The sequence below is a fragment of the Dermacentor andersoni genome, chromosome 1 (assembly GCF_023375885.2).
Source record: "Dermacentor andersoni chromosome 1, qqDerAnde1_hic_scaffold, whole genome shotgun sequence".
In the NCBI taxonomy this organism is placed as follows: domain Eukaryota; kingdom Metazoa; phylum Arthropoda; class Arachnida; order Ixodida; family Ixodidae; genus Dermacentor; species Dermacentor andersoni.
Window position 1 is genome coordinate 307415682 of NC_092814.1, and position 19807 is coordinate 307435488.

Genomic DNA, 19807 nt, shown 5'->3' on the forward strand with positions numbered 1-19807 from the left:
GTAAGCAGAGACTATTGGGTAACCTTACAGAATTCACAGTAGCGACTATTGGCGCAATTTGCTCCGACATTTCACCTCTGATACAGGGGACATTATGAGTGCATGCCAGCAAGCAGCAGAAAAGGTTATGCCACCGGGTCATTGTGGACAGAGCAACATTTCAGAAATGGAAGCTTGGGGAACATTGGTGTAGCCCGGGGGGGGGGAGTCCAACCCCTCCCCCCGCAAGTTTCAGGAGGAGAGCTCTGAAAGAGCAACATTGATTATGTGCCATGTTATTACACGTACATTGTTTTGCTTTTTTGTCGGTGACCGTTTTTCACCGGATTATCGCTGTTATCGATTTGTCACTCGACGCAAGCACCGGTCATGCTGCCACGTTTCCTGTTTACGCTGCTTCTCGGTGGGCTATTACTCTAAGATGGCGCCCACAATGGCCATCAATGCAAACCCTCTATTTCAAGCTTTTCTTTGTGATTTACTTAATTGAATTCCGGGGATTTACGTACTAAGCCCACGATATGATTACGAAGCACGCCGTGTGGGGGACTCCGGATTACATTGGACCACTAATAAAAGAATTATTATTATTATTATTATTATTATTATTATTATTATTATTATTATTATTATTATTATTATTATTAATGTGAACACAAATTTAAGTACACGAGCGTTTTTGCATATCGCCCCTATCGAAATACAGCAGCGATCGAACCCTCCAGCTCACCAGCGCAACATGATTGCCATTAAGCTACCTCTTCGGGTACCTTTATTTCTTAATTTAGTTTTGAACATATGGTAATCTGAACGTTACGTTAATGATAGGATTCGCGAGTACGCTAAGTCGGATCCTACAGGAACGGGCGGCAATTTTCCGTTGCATTGTAAATAGGGTAGTCTGAATAGCAACCTTTCCGAATGGTTTCGAATAAGAAAATTATAGAGAAAGGACCTTCCAATATCGAATCCAATGCCGAATATTTTCTTACTTCGAAACAAACTGAATTATAAAGGTTGAGTAAATTCCATTTAAAGCCGTTCACAACTAAGCTTTATTTGATAAACTTCATTTGGGAGCTTGTAACTGAGAACTGAAGGGTAATTTAATCTGGTGAGCAGGCCAGTAATATGGAACGCAGGAAGCGCACAACACCAGATATTCAAGGAAGAAAGTGGTGGTGTTGTCCAAATAACAAATTGGTTTGCCCAAACAGAGGAAACCATTTTTGGAGGCTGCCTAAAGGCAATGGTTATTGAAGGACTGCAAGTTGTGCAGCAGAATTCAGCTATTTCTGTGAGTGTACTCGACATCTGCGCAGCAACCGCACAGCCTCCATGCAGCGGGGTCATGAGAAACAGTTTACTGACATTTGGCATTCTGCCGAACAGAAACGAATATTCGCACGTCCCTAATCCTATATATAGGATTAGGGACGTGCGAATATTACTGAGAAAGGGGCTTACGATCAGCGTACAATATTTTTCTTAGCAGGTTTGTTACCGTGTATAAAAAAAAAACATTTTGTTTACAAAGTTAACAGGAGAAAGAAGTGCCTCAGAAAGCCATGGTTAACGAATGCTCTTTGTAAAAAAATGAAGAAGCGTGACGAACTATATGCCAAGTTCATCAAAACTCGAGAGCCTCTGGACTTAAAAACATTTAAAATGTTTCGTAACAAATTAAGCAGAGAGCTGCGGAAAGCACGTGATGCTTATTTTCTGCAGATGTTTTCGTCTTGTATGAATGACTCAAAGAAAATATGGGATAGACTAAATGCTCTTATGAATAGAAATCACAGGAGTGATCCAACTGAACAAATTAGTTTAAACGGTAGATTGTTGGTAAAGGAGGATTTGGCAAACGCCTTCAATGATTATTTTGTACACAGAGACGTTGACCTCGATCATCCCATGCCGCACTATGTGCACATTACTCCAAACGCAAACACAATATTTTTTTAAGCCACTCGTGCCGTCGGATGTATGTTCTGTGTACCTAAGACTCAAAACGTCTCGCAGCTGCGATGCCGATGGTCAACAGATTCAACCTATAAAATTTGTTATATATGATATAGCCCCTATTTTGACACGTATTTATAATCTGTGCATTTCCACAGGCGTATTTCCAGAAAACATGAAGGTTGCTAAGGTAGTAGTATTACTTAAAAAGGGTAATAAATTAGATATAAAAAATTATCGCCCAATTTGATCCTCTCTGTTTCTTCAAAGGGTCTTGAAAAAATTATTCTAAGTCAGTTGTCTTCGTTCTGTGAAAAATACAAGATAATTTCAAATGCTCAATATGGTTTCCGTAAAAACAGGCCGACTGAATTAGCTATTCTAGATCAAAAATATATATATTGCAGAACTTCGAGCGTAAGCTATTAACAATAGGCATATTTGTCGACTTTACACAGGCGTTTGATCATATTATTCACAACATTTTATTCTACAAACTAGAGAAATATGGGATTAGAGGCATTCCACTTCAATTATTGAAATCTTATCTTAATAACCGACGCCAGTTTGTTTCTGTAGGCCACAATACATCGGTAACCGAACAAATATTTTGTGGCGTCCCACAGGGTAGCATTTTGAGCCCGTTGCTATTTAACTTATATGCTAACGATATTACTTCCATCTACGAAAAGGCAAAATTTATAATTTACGCAGATGACACAGGTGTTTTCATCTCGTCCGGTTTTTGCACCAATTTAATTACTATGGCAAATGACTACTTGTGCAGCCTATCCTATTGGTCCACTGAGAACTGTTTAAAAGTAAATACGGCAAAAACAAAGGCCGTAATTTTTCATACCAAAGGCATGAGTCTTCTTCCTCCAGATCTAACATTAGCGTATATATCCACAAATATAGAACTTGCTCTTTCTGCAAAGGTGCTATGGATACACTTCACAAGTACTATGCAATGGGACGACCATGTAAGCTTTGTACTCCAAAAACTTAGCCGCATAACAGGTGTTTTAAATCGCTACAGATATACTTTACCCGTCTCTGTAAAATTATTTATTTATAATGCCTTATTCATATGTCACATACATTATGGGCATCTTGTATAGGGCACCACAACTGAATGTAACTTCAGTAAATTATTTCGTATGCAGAAGAAAATAATACGTGTCATCGCTAATGTACCGTTTGCCGCCCATACTGAAAACCTGTTCAAGAAATACAACATTGCTACAGCCCATAACATCTATAACCGCAGACTATTACGCGAGTGTTACTTTAATACCAAACATAACAGTACTTTACTTGTAGAACTTGCAAATCTATCCGTCAATTCATACCGTTATTCAACTCGTACACCTGAAGTATGGAAGGTTCCGCGCTCTAGAACTAACTATGGTTGTCAAATGTTGTGTAACAACCTTCCAAGACTACTGAATTCATATGACAGAGCAGGCTACAATTTACAGGATTTATCAGTGTCAGAATTTAAAACTGTTGCTTTCACCTCTTTAGAGTGCGTTTATTAATGATTAATAATGTATGTTATGTTCTTTTTTTGTCTATGTTACCAAGTGTTTATCAATTATTTATTTCAATGCGCAATGTGTTTTGCATTGTTATCGTGGAAATATTTCACTGTTTTTTCATATATTGTATGACTGCAATGTTTTATGGCCACTATATAAATGTAATTTATATGGCGCTTGATGTGTTACCCCATGCAGCCATATTGTACCTAAGGGTGTGAGGTTACCTGAAGCCACGTCTGTGCGGCTTTTTTCCCTCATCCACCTCCATTTACCACTCCTCTGTACATGTGTGTGTGTGTAAATGGAAATCAATAAATCAAATCAAATCAAATATATATAAGCATCGTAAGCCCATTTCTCTTTACCGTATGAATCATACGGAGTATACAGTTCACCAGAGCCACGCACTTTGTGCACGTTGGCAGTACATAACGACGACTAATGAAGCGCGAACTGGACACACATATGAAAAGGCGCACACACCCACAGGCGCTACTTCCAGCAGCTTATTCTTGTAACCCTGTTGCTACACTTATACATCATAGACATCTGCGTAGTGCATGCAAACCAGAAAAACAGAAATAATTCGCAGGTTATCAAATCTAAGCAATAACCCCTGCTTCCGCTTCAATAACCTTTGTTGTAAACTGAGTATTTCTAGTAAACCGGCTTGCACAATAATGTATGTCATGTACTCATCATGCCCCGAGTAAATCGCACAAATAGTCGTTGTTGTAAATGCTGTAAGTATACCAAACAGTGCCTGTTTACTTTCTCTAGTTCTGTTCCCTATTTATCGCAAGCTCTCGCTGACTCAGGCGTCAGCTATCACCGGTGCTGCCAATAGAATTCTGTTCCTTTCCTTCTTCCACCCACTGCGGTAGATTAGTGGCTATGGCGTTGCCCTGCTAAGCACGAGGTCGCGGATTGAAATGCCGGCCGCGGCGGCCGCATTTTGACGCAGAAGAAATTGCAAAAACACCCGTATACCAAGCAGTGTGTGCACGCTAGATATCCCCTAGTGGTCAAAATTAATCCGGAGTCCCGCGCTACGGCGGGCCTCAGCACGCAACACCTCCGCCCCCCCACCACCCCCCAAATTTTATAAACTTTTTTTTTTTTTACTCTTCCTTGAACCGCATCTAAAAACCGCTTTTTCCACAAGCAGACGCAAGGTGTGTTGCGGCGAGAATTCTTCCTATCTTCATCCCGGCGAGAACCATGCTTCTCGCCGGGAGGAACGCGTATTGGAGAACGGCGTGAAATCGCGCGCGCTTCGAGAGACAATGGCCCTTGAGGCATAAATGTAGCCTGCGGACGACGATCAAGAGTTCTTAGATTAAAAACGGCCTCTCGCCTGCGTACACGCTTCGACGTCATGTTTAATCGCGTTAATGGCACTAAACGCATTGTCACAACGTGAAAAATCATGGTCGAGTTTACGTCGATGACAGGAAGCGCGTCGATTCCTGGATATGGATGTGCACAGGAACTGAGCCAAATTGCGCTGAAGTGCTCATAATGGCAGACTTCTTGCTCTGCATGGTTTCCGGCCATGCACTGCAGACGCCCAACTTAAGCTGAGTGAGTGAATTAGTGTTAGCCTATTGGCACGCAGGGTAACAATGCAAGCATTATTCCATTCATAAGCTTATAGTGATGTGCATATGTAACAGCTCATACTTGTCCCCTCATGATCCCTGGTCCCCAGATAAAACAACGAACCCAGACGCTGTCGTGCAGGAACCGTATATATACTTTCGCATGCTCCGCATCGCTTTCTGAACGCGTGTGTTGACACACGCCCTCACCAGGGCGGCCAGTGTCTGCGTCGACGAGCGTGCGTTGACACGTACAGGTAGGCACCCCGGCCTGTCTTCTACAAGCGTGCAGAAGTGAGCGGCGAGTTCTCGCGAAGACGAAGACGTATAGCCTCGGCTTGCCCCCCAGCGCTTTGAGCACGCGGTCTGAAATATTGGACGCAGCTGCTCGCAAGATGCCGACAGGATGCACGTCTCCGCAGCCTGCGGGTTCCGACGCGCTTTCGCCGACAAGAGTGCTGTGAGGACATCACGCGCCAGACAAGTCGGCAGTCTCATTTCCTTCGATGCCCACATGCGAGGGTACATACATACACCCACTGGAAGAGCGAGGGATGTAGGACGTGTGTTTAAACTCAAAGGCGGTCGGCAAAACTGACTGCACGCATCACCGCAACTTCGAGCCGTTGCAGTATGGCCTTGCAGCAAATGGACACCTTCCTTTCAAATCAGATCTTTCGAGGTGCTTATCTCGCAGATGAAGACTCGGCGACCGCGGTTGGTATCGCGCGGCACGCCCGGCTTTAAAGCGATTCGAGCAATGGTGACAGCGCAGGAATCTCTGCTTGAGAATTCGGCAGCGCGAGCGTGAAGAAAACGTGTATATGCTTGTTTAGAGTGTTCCCAGCAATGTATAAAGCTGCGTTAAATTAACACCGAAGGCAATTATAGTTGTGCAAAGTGATTGATTGTGTAGGCAGCCTCCGAGGTGCCGAAAGCTTAACTTCTTACCGAGAACAATTCTTTCGCATTGCGTGACGTAAACGCACGGTGCCAGTTCCCATAACGTAACATATCCTGTTTATAAATTATAAGCTGTAGTTGTAGTCAGTCAATGGCAAATAAAAAAAGGCTAATTACGTTGGATTTCCACATTGAGAGAAAAAAGCACTAATGCTTGTTTTTCGTACAGGTTCATTGGCACGCTATTTGTGGATCTGTGCCGCTCTTTCTGTGCAGCGCCTGGCAATGCATGACCTCCAAGATTGCCGGCGTGTGTATTCAGATAAAGGTGGTCTCCGCTATTTTTAGTTTGCAGCGAAATTTTTACATGGGGCGCTATATCGTAAAACTATTCAAAACTTTTCTATTCCAATTCTGCAATCAGCCCTCCGCGATTGGTCAAAAACTTTTTTGGACCGCCCCCCCTTCACCTGTCTGTCACGCGACGTCACGAAAACCGCGATAGCTCCCCATCTGATATGACCTGTACACACTGATTATGCATCAATTGTCCGAACAAAGGAAAAATTGTTACTTCTGATTCGACGCCTCTTCGCCTTTAGCCCTCGGCTATTGGTCAAGCGTTTTCGGGCTGCACCCACTTCACCAGCTTGTCACGCGACGTCACAAAAACGCATAAACTCACCGTGTCAAAGTGACGTGTACGCGTTAAAGATGCATTAATATGCCGAACAAAACTGAATTTTCTTCTGAATAGCCGCAGGCTGCCCCCTTCCGAAAGGAATAAAAGATAGCTGCCGCCGATCGCTCAGGCACTGGCTACTCGTACCTGCCGGAGAGCATGAGTTTATTTGCGTGTAATAAAAATTTTTTGCGTGGCCGTGTAACGTTTTCGAGCACTTTCGGCACGTTTACGACCTCGTTCTGCCAACTATTCTTTGCTGAGGATCCGTTTTAGCGTGATTCTTGAGCTTCCGTTGCATGCCGCCGCGATTGTCGACGAGCCACCGCAAGCTATGTATGGGAAAGCGGACCAATCGCAGACGCCGGCACCACCCTGTTCATCCGATTATCGATTTTCAGTGCAGTGGCTCGGCCCCATCAAATCCCTCTCCACTTGAGCGTGCTCCTCGCCTCTTGTGAGCCAATTAGATAAGACAAGCCGCTCAGTGTAGGTAATGTTATTCGTTTTTCAAGCAAACAAAGGTGACCTCCCATGAACGAGGAGAGCGCTTGATTGGTCCGTTGAGATAACCCTGCGGGTGACCGCCCGATGCTTGCGTCGGCGGTTACGCAAATTTGACGTCAGGAGATTGGAATAAATATATATTGGAATAGTTTTACGTTATAGGGCTCATGGTCTGGGAAAATGCCTCCGTAAAAAGGAATCAACCTCTCTTTGGCGAAACTTAGCACGTATTTCTTTTTAAAAAGTTCTTATTTGACTGAAGGCGGAAAAGAACGTTTTAGCGACTTGCAGCTTTTCCAAATCCGAAGGCCTATTACACTACACTTAACGCATTCTAACCAGCCAAAATTTTTTCGGTAAGTCTAACCCACTAGTACTGTGTTGACCCACGGGAAGTTAAATTTATGTCACCAAGAGCATGTTTCTGAAAAATTGCCAAACGTTGGTTTTTGAGCAACAGCCTTTGACTGACCCTGCAATCAGGGTTTTTTTTCTTTTTCGCCATTTTAGCTACGGCGATGAAGCTGAAAATATGTCTGACAAATCTTCAAAAGATTTCTCGCTAACTAAAAGAAAAGAAAGAAGTGTGCAAAATTCCAAAAATTCAAGAACTGCGAGAATAGCGATAATCGAAACTTATTAGAAGACGTTGAAAAAAAAAATAATCATCGCCGATATTCCTGAACATTTTACAGAAGACTATCCAGAACTGGTAAATATAGTACTTCAAAAACATGTTGCATTATTTCTAGTGGAATATTCAGCATATTTTAAGACCCGTGTACGGTCATCGCAAAGATGTGCCTCGTTTTCATAACAAAATAAATATAACTCTTATTGAACTCTGAAATCATTATTTTTGCTGTAGTAAAGAAGAGTGACTCAGATTGCGTCTTTTTTCGTCTTTTTTGAGCCACGAGATGCGTTCAATCTTGAGTGTTCAGAGCACCTGCATCCGTATTCCTAAGTACCGTTGAGGCAGCAAGCACGCGAGAGCGCGTGCAGCAAGTTTTTTTGTTTTTTTTTTTATCTGTTTCTAGCAGTGCTCTTTTATTACATCTGCTATCTGAAATGCTGCCCGTGTACACGAACGTTGCACCGGCCTTTTGGGAAAGTGCAATGCGCCACTGCGGTGGATGAGCCAGCTGGGTATGTCAGAGGATCGGACAGTCGCAAAAACGACTCCCGAATATTTTTCATTTTCAGTTAAAGCTTTATATTAGGCATAAAGATCCTTCCACAGCGCACAACCGCGACCACTTTTCCAACACACTTTTTTTTTCACAGACAAGAAATCTTGACTGAACTTAAATCGTAATTTAACTTCTCGTGACCCAATAGTACTAGCGGTATAGATTTACCCAGAAAATCTTGGCGGGATACAATGTGTTAAAGTGATAGCCCTTCTAATTCGTAAAACCTGCAAGTTGTTAAAGCGCTCTTTTCCACCTTTAGTGAAATAATTTTTTTCAAGAAATCCGCGCTAAGTTTCGCAAAACGAACGTTGATTCCTTTTTTTTTTTTTTTACGGAGACATTTTCCCTCCCCATATGAAAATTTCGCTGAAAACAAAAAAAAATTGCTTGAACCATGCGCCCTTATCAGTGTGTCCTTATCTGAACACACACCGACGCAGCTGCAGCTGTGCGAGAGCGACACCTCCAAGACGTGTAGCACATTTGATGGGAGAGCCCGTTCGCCACGTTGGCTGCTTGAGCATGAGGTCGCGGGAGCGATTGCCGGCCGCCTCAATTCAATGGGGGGCGGGGGGGGGGAAGGGATGCGAAAGGGCTCGTGCACTTATATTTAGATGCTCGTTTAAGAACTCCGGACGGTCAGAATTAATCCGCACTTTCCCACTATGGCGCGTCTGGTGATCAGGTCGTATAGTTTTGGAACATAAAGCCCAACACCTTTTCATTCACGTTTTTCCTTGGCGTTAACAACGACATCGGCATTTTTTTTTTAATTTTCAGTTTGTGCTCTTTTAATACACATGCACGGTCCCTACGTGCACATATGGCTCAATGGCTGGTGGTGGGCAAAGTCCTGCTTTTTTTTTTCTTCTACATACATAAGGCAACGGTGGAGGTCAATGATGAGAAGGTGTACAAACGATTCCATATGGCAGATGGAACTTTGTGCGTACAGCGTGATGGTCGTTGAAAGTTCGAAGACGACTTTATTAGCACCTAGCATATTTTTTTTCGCCTCCTAGCTGCGTTCCGAAAACGTTTGTAATTTCTGATCACCATCGAAAAAGGCGGAAAAGCAGAAAACGGAAAGCTCCGCAGCTGGGGACGCCATGTGAGTCATCGTCCGCATACACACCTTGTTGACATGTTGCTGTCTCGCGTGACTACGCGAATTTTTGAGTATGCCTGGCGTGAGAGCAAAGTCAGATTGCACCCGAAAGAGAACCACTTGTCCGGCGCAGAGTAGATCAGGAGGAAGTCGGTGCTTGTTTGGAGGCACAGCGCGTCTCACTGGCATTTTGGCGAAAATGGAAATTACGCAGACGCAACGCAATCTTGGCACCTACCTAAACGAGTCGTAGCTTTCGTATTTAAGAGTGTCTTTTCTCATGGTCACGCGCAGAAACCTTGAGTTGAATGCGAATTTATTTATTTATTTATTTATTTATTTATTTATTTATTTATTTATTTATTTATTTATTTATTTGCAATAAAGTGGTGTCTTTGTTACACTTCATTAAACTGAATGGGCTTCCAGTGGGGGGCAACACTAGAGGGTGCATGTTCGAAGAGGTGGACGCAGCAAAGATGGCGATACGCACAATCGTTGCTCGCGCCTGCATGGGTTCCTCGTCTTCTTGCAAATAAGCTCCTTCATTGCAAGAAGGAGTGTGCGAGGATGTCGGCAGACTGCTCAAGATGCGCCGGTGCGTGGAGTTGTACGAGAAATACTACAGGTTTGCGGCAGCCGACCCGCGAGTACATAAAGACGTCGTCAATTGCACCCCCAGAACTCGGCGCGGTAGCAAACTAGTGTTGAGAGGAAGACCAAACTTGAGGCCGCACAGTGCCGAGGATCTGCCTCTTTTGAGTTTTTCGAAGCTGCTTTATTTTTTTCCTGAAGGTGGGAAACTCGAATTCACCTCCCCCAGTACACTACATCTCCAGGCTTGCAGTGGCGCCTGACATCGGCAAAAACGCCGAGAGCAAGTGGGGCTATACTAATCCAGGTACAACCAAATTAGGAAGACTCACTAAGCTTCAACAGGACATTCCCTCACCAGAACTGGAATTGGAATCCCTGGTGCAGTATTCGGCCACTCCCTCCCAAATGACTCATTCGATTACCCAATGGCCCTCAGTCCCCAGAAGCTGCGGAGCACCTTACCAAGGTGGCAGTCAGACCTGTAACGCAGCAGAGGGTGCTAAGAATATCTGGACCCGGATAGGCCGCCAATAGAAACTGACCCTTGAAACGTTTAACACCCGAACCCTCTGCAGTGAAGCTAGCCTAGCAGGACTCTTTGAGGAACTATCAGGCATTGTTTGGGATATCATTGGCCTTAGTTGGATTAGAAGAACTGGTGAGGCTTATACAGCGTTGACAGATGGCCACGTCCTCTGCTATAAGCGCGGGCTACGTGGAGCGAATTGTCACGGCGAACGGGGTGCGGCGAACAGGGGCGCGGCGGCAAGACGTCGAAGATGCGCTGCATAGCAATACATGAGGCGAACAGCGGGCGGACGCCGCCGCGAGTTCGCCGTGTTGGCGCCAGTGTTATCAGACTGTGCATACGCGTTGTGGTAAATGATGAAACAAATATAAGCGCTTTTTAAGGTGGCATATACCGCTTTTATAACTGAAAAATACACCAACACTAGCGCAGACACCAACGTGGTTGCAGAAGACGAGAAAAGGCCCGCGCGCGAGAGACCAGCATGCCTAGCGACCGGAACTGGCGCCTCCCGATTGGCTGTCGTCCGCCGCTGCGCGCTCGACGCTTCCGGCGGCCCGACGAAAATATTTGGACAGGCAGGTCGGCGGCGGCCGTCAAATTTTTGGACGCCGGCCGTCGGGCGTTCGCCGCCCAAGGAAGTTCGTCGCTCGGACGCCGGTTATTCGCTCCATGTATTCCGGGCTATAGAGGGCTTCCATATAAGAAGCACTTCGGAGTAGGATTCCTAATCCATAAGGACATAGCGGGCAACATTTACGAATCCTACAGCATTATTGAGAGGGTAGCAGTAGTCGTAATAAAGCTCAATAGGAGGTATAGAATAAAGGTAGTACAAACCTACGCTCCGACCTCCATTCACGATGATGAAGAAATGGAACACTTTTATGAAGATGTTGAATTAGCGATGGGAAAAGTGCAAACTCCGCATACTGTAGTCATGGGCGATTTCAATGCAAAAGTGGGGGGAAAGCAGGCTGGTGAACAAGAAATTGGCAACTACGGCGTGGATTCTAGGAACGCTCGAGAAGAGATGTTGGTAGCATTCGCGGAAAGGAATAAGCTGCGAATAATGAACGCGTTCTTCAGGAAGCGCTGGAACAAAAATGTACCTTGAAAAGCCTTAATGGCGAAACAAGAAATGAAATCGATTTCATACTTTCTGCCGATCCCAGCATAATGCAAGATGTAGAAGTGTTAGGTAGGGTAAAGTGCAGTATCATATGTTATTAAGGGATAGGATTCACCTCAATTTGAAGAGAGAAAGAGTAATATTGGTCAAGAAGAAACAGGCCAACCTAGAGGCAGTAAGGGTTTTAAAAGCAGATAAATTCAGGCTGGTATTCGCAAACAAATATGCAGCCTTAGAACTGAGAGATGATGATTATGACAGAGACAATTAGCAATCGGCAATCTCTTAAACTGCCGTTTTTTTTTTCTTTTTATGTCACAGTGTATCTCCATGCCTTGTATAGCGCCTCCTGCACGGGCCATAACTGTTGGCCTGCAGTATTCTGAAATTAATAAAAATAAATAAATGAAACCTAACTAGACTGGCTTCAGAAGCAGCCATTGAAGTGGGAAGTAAGGCACCAAGGCAACCAGTAGGCAAGCTCTCCCAAGTAACAAAGGACCTAATAAAGAAACGACAATGAATGAAAGTGTCCAACTCAAGAGATCAGATACAATTCGCGGAACTGTCAATACTAATCAACAAGGAGAAAATAAGCGATATTCGAAATTACAAAGTGAGAAAGGCTGAGGAAGCAGTAAAAAATGGACGCAGCCTGAAAACAGTGAGAAGGAAACTAGGCATCGGACAAATCAAGATGTATGCACTGAAAGATAGGCAGGGTAATATCATCAGCAATCTCGAAGATATAGTAAAAGCAGCGGAAGAATTCTATACTGACTTGTAGAGTAGCCAAAGCAGCCACGATACCTCCATTTGAAGTATATATAGTAATGAACAGGTTACAGAAGCTCCTTCTATAACTAGCGATAAAGTTAGAAGGGCCTTGCAAGACATGAAACGGGGAAAAGTGGCAGGAGAAGATGGACTACGAGTCGATTTGATCAAAGATGGTGGATCCATAATGCTTGAAAAACTAGCGGCCCTTTATACGAACTGTCTATCGACTTCAAGGGTCCCAGAGAACTGGAAGAATGCCAACATTATACTAATCCACAAAAAGGGGGACGTTAAGGAATTGAAAAATTATAGGCCCATTAGCTTACTTCCAATATTATATAACATATTCACCAATATAATCTCCAATAGAATAAGGGCAACACTGGACTTTAGTCAACCAAAGGAACAGGCAGGTTTTAGGAAAGGATACTCTACAACGGATCTCATCTATGTCATCAATCGGGTAATCGAGAAATCCGCAGAGTACAATCAGCCTCTCTATATGTCTTTCATAGATTACGAAAAGACATTTTATTCAGTCGCCATACCAGCAGTCATAGAGGCATTACGTAATCAAGGAGTACAGGACGCTTCCTTAAACATCTTGGAAAGTATCTACAGAGATTACACAGCTACCTTAATTCTCCACAAGAAAGTAGGAAGATACCTATACAGAAGGGGGTCAGACAAGGAGACACAATTTCTCCAATGCTATTCACTGCATGATTGGAATAAGTATTCAAGATATTAAACTGGGAAGGCTTAGGAGTAAGGATCAACGGCGAATATCTGAGCAACCTTCGATTTGCAGATGACATTGTCTCCAATCATTGTTCAGCAACACTGGGGACGAGTTAGAACAAATGATTGAGGACCTTAACAGAGGGAGTATACACTCTAAGAAAAGTTTACACCCTTTGCATCGTACCTTGCCACACAACAATAAACGTCATCTGTCTTGTCCGAATTTCCTTTCTTTAACGCTGCGAGCTCGGTACTTCCCAGTAACTAACGGCATGCGCGTTATCAGCATGACGTGGCATTCCCGACAGGAAAGTAGCGGGCGCGGCGTTTTCATGAAAGGAAACGCAAGCAAGGCAGATGACGATTATTGTTATGTGGAAGATATACACACCCAAAGGGTGTAAACCTTTCTTAGAGTGTAAGAGTGGGGTTAAAGATTAATATGCAGAAGACAAAGATAATGATCAATAGCTGGGCAAGGGAACAAGCGTTCAGGATCGCAAGTCAGCCTCTAGAGTCTGTGAAGGAGTACATTTACTGAGGTCAATTACTCACAGGGCACCCTGATCATGAGAAGGAAATTTACAGAAGAATAAAAATGGATTGGAGCGCCTTCGGCTGACATTTTCAGACCCAGACTGGAAGCTTACCATTATCATTAAAAAGAAAGGTGTACAATCAATGCATTCTACCGGTGCTGACATATGGGGCAGAAACTTGGAGACTGACAAAGAAGCTCGAAAACAAGTTAAGGACCGCGCAAGGAGCGATGGAACGAAGAATGTTAGGTATAATGTTAAGAGTCAGGAAGAGAGCAGTGTGGATCAGAGAGCAAATCGGGATAGTCGATATTCTAATTGACATTAAGAGAAAGAACTGGAGCTGGGCAGGTCGTGTAATGCGTAGGTTAGATAACCGGTACTCCATTAGGGTTACATAATCGGTGCCACTGAGAAGGGAAGCGCAGTCGAAGACGGCAGAAGAGGAGGTGGGGTGATGAAATTAAGAAATTCGCAGGCGCTAGCTGCAATTGGTTGGCGCAGGACAGGGGTAATTGGAGATCGCAGGGAGAGGCTTTCGTCCTGCCATGGACATAAACTAGGCTGATGATGACGATGATGACGACGTAATATTGGCGAGCACAGGCATATTCTCGTCTGTGTGACTCATGGGTGCAAAGATGAACTTGACTCCCTCATTGCCCCTCCCCTCCCTCTTCCCTAATCCAAAAACATGCTTTTCTCCCACTAGATCTGGAAGACCATTGTTCTTGCTTTTCTGCTCTCTTTTTTTTTTTTTGCTTTCTTTAGGGGCCTTTTGCTTAGACTTCCATCTGAACCCTACTTGGCGAGACGTAACTCTACGACGCGAGACATAGAATACAGAAATAACAGTGCTATAAGACGGGACAGGATAGGAAGGAAAGAGCATGCAGCACTGCACTAACATCTGTGCGCTCCTCCCTATCCTGTCCCGTTCTTTTTTTTTTTTTTTAGCGCTGGTTTCTATGTGATCATGAGCCCATCAATTCTCGGGAACGCGGAATAGTCGGCAAAGCTTCGCTTTAGAAACAGAAAACGCGGAACCCTAGTCACCGCAAAACATATTTGTCTTTGGCCTTATTCCAAAGCAGGATGGATGGCCGGGTCACAGGGGTCATGACCCCGCTGTCGCAAACAAGACTTAGCAAAGAGAGGGAGAGGCAAAAGGAAAATAGCGCATGGAAAACGCGAGATGACTTGAGGCCGCCATCAGCGAAGGGGAGCACGAACCGCGGCTGTGCCTTCGCGCCAGCCGCAGTACACATACGCTCAGAGAGAGAGAGAGAGAGAGAAAGAGCCACGGCGCCCCAGGTACACGCTGTTTCGTCAGTCACGCGCGAAGCGGTCATAAGTAAACTTATTACACGACACGTTAAGTGAAGGCGCTAAATGGAAAAGCGGCAAAGAGAGAAAGAAAATGGCCGCGCGGCTCGGGTTTACGACGCCCGCGACATCCTGGCACGTCAGAAAGCAAATTGCGCTGCGCGTGTGTTTGCTCCGCAGAGCATGCGTAAACCCCGCTTATATATTTTTTGTTTTGTTTTGTGTGTGTGTGTGTGTGACACTAGTTTGTTCATAAGGTGGCGAGGGAGCTCGGTGGGCTCCGAAAGACACATTCGGGCGCAGGAAGAAAAAACGCAGTGGCTGCTGCTCGCTATAGCTTAGATCCCGCATGGCTCTGGTACTGTTCCTCCTGATGGCGATGTTGGTTGCAGGTGAGAGATCGCAGCTAGTTGCTTCACGGAACTTTCTCTCTCTCTCTCTATTTCTTTTAAATTATTACAATCAGAATGGTAATCAGAATTATTGTATAATGGCATTGTTTGCGGTAACATATGACGCACACTCCATGTGTTGTCCCTAGCTGTTCTGCTATCCCTGCTCGTACGTGCTGTAAGTGGTGCTTTGCACCTTTCTCAGGCGTAAAACATTTATTTCCATTGTCAGCTATAGAAGAGAGTGCGTTCTCACTTCCATCAGTGAAATCATTGTGCGACGGGACTGGTACCAGCGCTGGCTTGCATGCACGATTGAATGTGGTAAGGGTGTCACGTGGGACTTCTAACCGTGCGTCCATGGTCTGAGTATAGAGCATCGGGATGCTGCGATGATGGAACCGAGCTCTAAGCCAACCGTCAAGCGATAGCGGCTAGATAGCAGCACACCAAAGTGGGGCTGATCCCATTAAAACAGATACTGCGAGGCACTTGTTCAACCGACCCACATGCGTCACAGGCCGTGCATATGTATAAAAATATAACGCCTCTTTAAGTCCCAAACGGCCTGTGCGCGTGCGCACGATCTCGTCTTTCAACAAAGCAAGCTTTCAGCGAAGCGAACATCTACAGTTTCGTGTTAAAGCCCTAATCTGCCTCTTTCTTCTATATGAAAAGAGTTCTCGACAGATTAAAGACAACAGAGTACATTTACCATTTCATAAAACGCTAAAAAAATAACACGATTGGGGCACCTTGAAAGTGATAGACAAGATTCCTGAAGTTTCAGATAACCCGTCACGTACATTCCTTGTAGCCAACCAGGCTTAGTCCTGGTCAACCTCCCTGCCTTTCATTTATAATTTTCCCCCTTCTCGCTCTCTTGTTCCCGCTCTTTAGGTTCCATGCAAGATGTCCCACAGAACACGCACCTTAGGCTCCGTAAGTTTTTCCAGACAGTTATTTCTTCTCTTTATTGCGCTCAGTGATCTATGGGTACAACAAGAGGAGGCATGCTGGTGATACCAGTCCTTTTCAGGTTTACAAAACAATGACAACGTTTAACTTGTAATACAAACGACTGGAAAGTTGACTACATATGCTGCACGACAGGTTTAGTCGAAGAACTTGATTCGATCCCGGGTTCACCTATAGCTGTGCCCTATGTCTTAGGCCAGCACGTAGACGTGTAAACAGAAATGCTTCTCAGTTTCACGTGCATATAGGGTTAAGCCAGATACATCGTTCTATGGCTGGCTAAAACATTACATAATTTTAATACAGATGAGACATATTAGCGTAGGCCTGTGCGGAATGACGCACTGTTCTCCACTAGAGGGTAGAGGTCAGTTGGATGACGTATCACGTAACACTATAGCGCCGGTAGCGACACCTCGCGCGATGCTGTGATCAACAATGAGGCACTCAAAACGGTGCGTGCGTGCGTGTGTGTGTGCGTGTGTGTGTGCGTGTGTGTGCGTGTGCGTGTGTGTGCGTGTGCGTGTGTGCGTGTGTGCGTGTTGTCAGGATTGGGGGCTCAATCCCATCGCTCGAGATCCGTTGCCAAGATTGGAGTCCGGCATGAATTCGAAGGTAGCTGGCCCATGCCGTCGTCCAACTTAAACACGCTGAGGACGTTGATGAAGGGAAGAACTGCTTCTCATCGAGAACGAGGAAAATGGGTTTATTTACAGAAATTAAATCAGTCTAACATGACTGCTTAAGAAAAAGAGTGTCAGTCCAACATGACTGCTCAAGAGAAAGTGTGTCAGTCCAACCTGACTGCACGAGAGAAGTGTGTCGAGCCTCCGCCCAACAGCCGTTTTTAAACACTCGGTCCTCCGGCGATACAAGGCAGCGAATGTTCGTTTCGTCATCGCAAAACTAGCCGCCTCCCGTGAGCGAAGGTCTGGAGCCGTCGTCGGAGGGGCGCCGTTCCGGGAAACTCGGAGACATTCTGGATAGCTCGTTGTCCCGCTGCGGCTTGCTCACGCGTAGCAAAATCAGGTTCGCGCTGGGGATCTCGGGCACAATAGTTCGTCCGTCGAACCCGTTTCGTCACAACGGCGATGGGGCTTGTGGATGGAGGCGGTTTTCAGCACAAAGCCCGCTTCTTCGAACGCAGCCTAGCTGCAGCGACGGAGAGTGGGGGATGCGCGCCTTGTCCCCCAGTCGTAATTGGGTGGCAATTTTTCCTTGCAGCTCGCCATTCTTAACAGTGTGTGTGTGTGTGTGTGTGTGTGTGTGTGCGTGTGTGTGTGTGTGTGTGTGTGTGTGTGTGTGTGTGTGTGTGTGTGTGTGTGTGTGTGTGTGTGTGTGCGTGTGTGTGTGTGTGTGTGTGTGTGTGTGTGTGTGTGTGTGTGTGTGTGTGTGTGTGTGTGTGAAAATTTTCATACACAAATCGGGAACGATTGATTAGTGTATACCTTAGTGCTTGCCGCTTAAGACATTCCTGTGGAGGTATTTATTATGCTTTATCTTTCTGAATTTCCAGGAGTTTTCTAAATACAGCAAGACAGAAATTTCTGTGCTCAAGCATAATCATGGCGAACTATTGCATTTGTTTAAAATAGTCGACTAGCGAAGCAACAAATTTGAAGCCAGAAGGACGAAGTTCATACGCAAATTCATGTAGCATACCTTTCATTGCACCATTGCTGGCTGAACCGCAATGCTTGCATCTAGCTCTCGTAGACAATAAGGTTCCTAGACACTATCGGCAGAGTTCCCTTTAATAATATTTGTAACAAAGACGATGCCCGTGCATTTTCGTCTAGCAGCCATGGATACAGTGTGTTTCAGATGACTCGTGCTCAAACCTTTAAAAAATCCACGTATGTGTTGCGAGAACGCAACCAGCTTAGGTACTGTTCACTATCCTCTTGAGCAACTCAAAATACTTTTTACTATGAGCTTAGGAAATTAATTTACAATAATTAACGCACTTTTAAAGTATTGCTGTAATCAGAAAATATCCAATGGTGAAGTTGTAAAGCCTATTGAGAAATATCCAAATTACTTCTTTCCGTGATGATAGCTGGTGTGGTTCTAATTTTTCCGGGCTGGAAAGAAAGCGCCCGAGAGTTGCAAAAGTACCTACCACGTGACTACGTATAATACATATGCACCTTTTCGAGAAAAAAGCTCTGTGATCGGCGCCATGCACGAGACTGGACCGCAGCATATGGGACCTCAGATGAAAGTGCACGAGGTTCACATAAGCGACTGACCATTTGAAATGTGCATGTGTCTCTCTCCCTTCACGGTGGCAGCCTCGGTTTAATAAAGAATTCCCAAATCCACAATTGTAGTAGCACTTTCACGTCCTGAATATTACAACAGCAGCATAATATTTGTAATTTAAGGTAACACATTTTGAGAACCCACGAGCAACGAGACATAGAGAGATTTCTCTGTCAGTGAGATCCTTATATGTTTCAATCAACTAAAACGTGAGCGCACAGAGAGAAGAGCAAATATAGAGCGAAAAGCTAATCACCGACTGAGTTAAGATACAAGCAACATATTTTCATGTCTTTCTCCTTCACGTTTTGCAGCAAAGCAACTTCGTGACCGTTCTCAAACACACACACTCTCTCTCTTTCTTTTACCGGTAGGTCGCGGGTTCGGTTGCCCGTACAACGAGTTCGCGTGTTCCCAACAGTGCGTGAGCGCCGGAAAACGCCACGGCTTCTGCGGCAAGGACGACACCTGCGAGTGCGTCGGTTGAGCAACGCGGAGCGCCCGCCTACGGCAGCCGCCTTGCGACGTTCGTGGCTGCAGGGGACTAGGACGTCGGCGCGGCGGCTCGCTCGTTGGCTGGTTGAAGTGCCCGAATCGTTTATTAAATTGGCACGATTCACCAAGAATACCTCAGCTGCTTCTTTTCCAGTTCCTGCGCATACACCCCCCCCCCCCCCCGCCCCCAACAAAGCCAACACGAGAAAAGGCCGATGCAGACTGCGCGTATAGCCCGCATGGCCGGTATACTTGGTGCTGTTTCATTTCATTTTTTTTTTCATTCTTTTTAATTTCCCGCCTTCCGCGAGTGGCCGACCCCCAAGCGAAAATGGCGGCCCGGCGGAGTCCTGTATATAAATATAGCCACGTACAACCCAGTGACGACGGGCGAAAATGAGAAATTAAATGGATCGGCATAGAAAAATGTATATATATATATATATATATATATATATATATATATATATATATATATATATATATATATATATATATATATGAAGCTCGAAGTTCGACAGGCTTAG

The 19807-nt window shown here is 44.9% G+C and overlaps 1 long non-coding RNA gene across 1 annotated transcript; it reads left to right on the forward strand.

The window, feature by feature from the left end:
• Window positions 1–15408: 15408 nt before the first annotated feature.
• LOC126547960 (uncharacterized) lies at window positions 15409–19413 on the forward strand. Its single transcript, XR_007602824.3, has 3 exons — window positions 15409–15542; window positions 16443–16484; window positions 19160–19413. It is a non-coding gene; the product is annotated as an uncharacterized lncRNA (long non-coding RNA).
• Window positions 19414–19807: the final 394 nt, after the last annotated feature.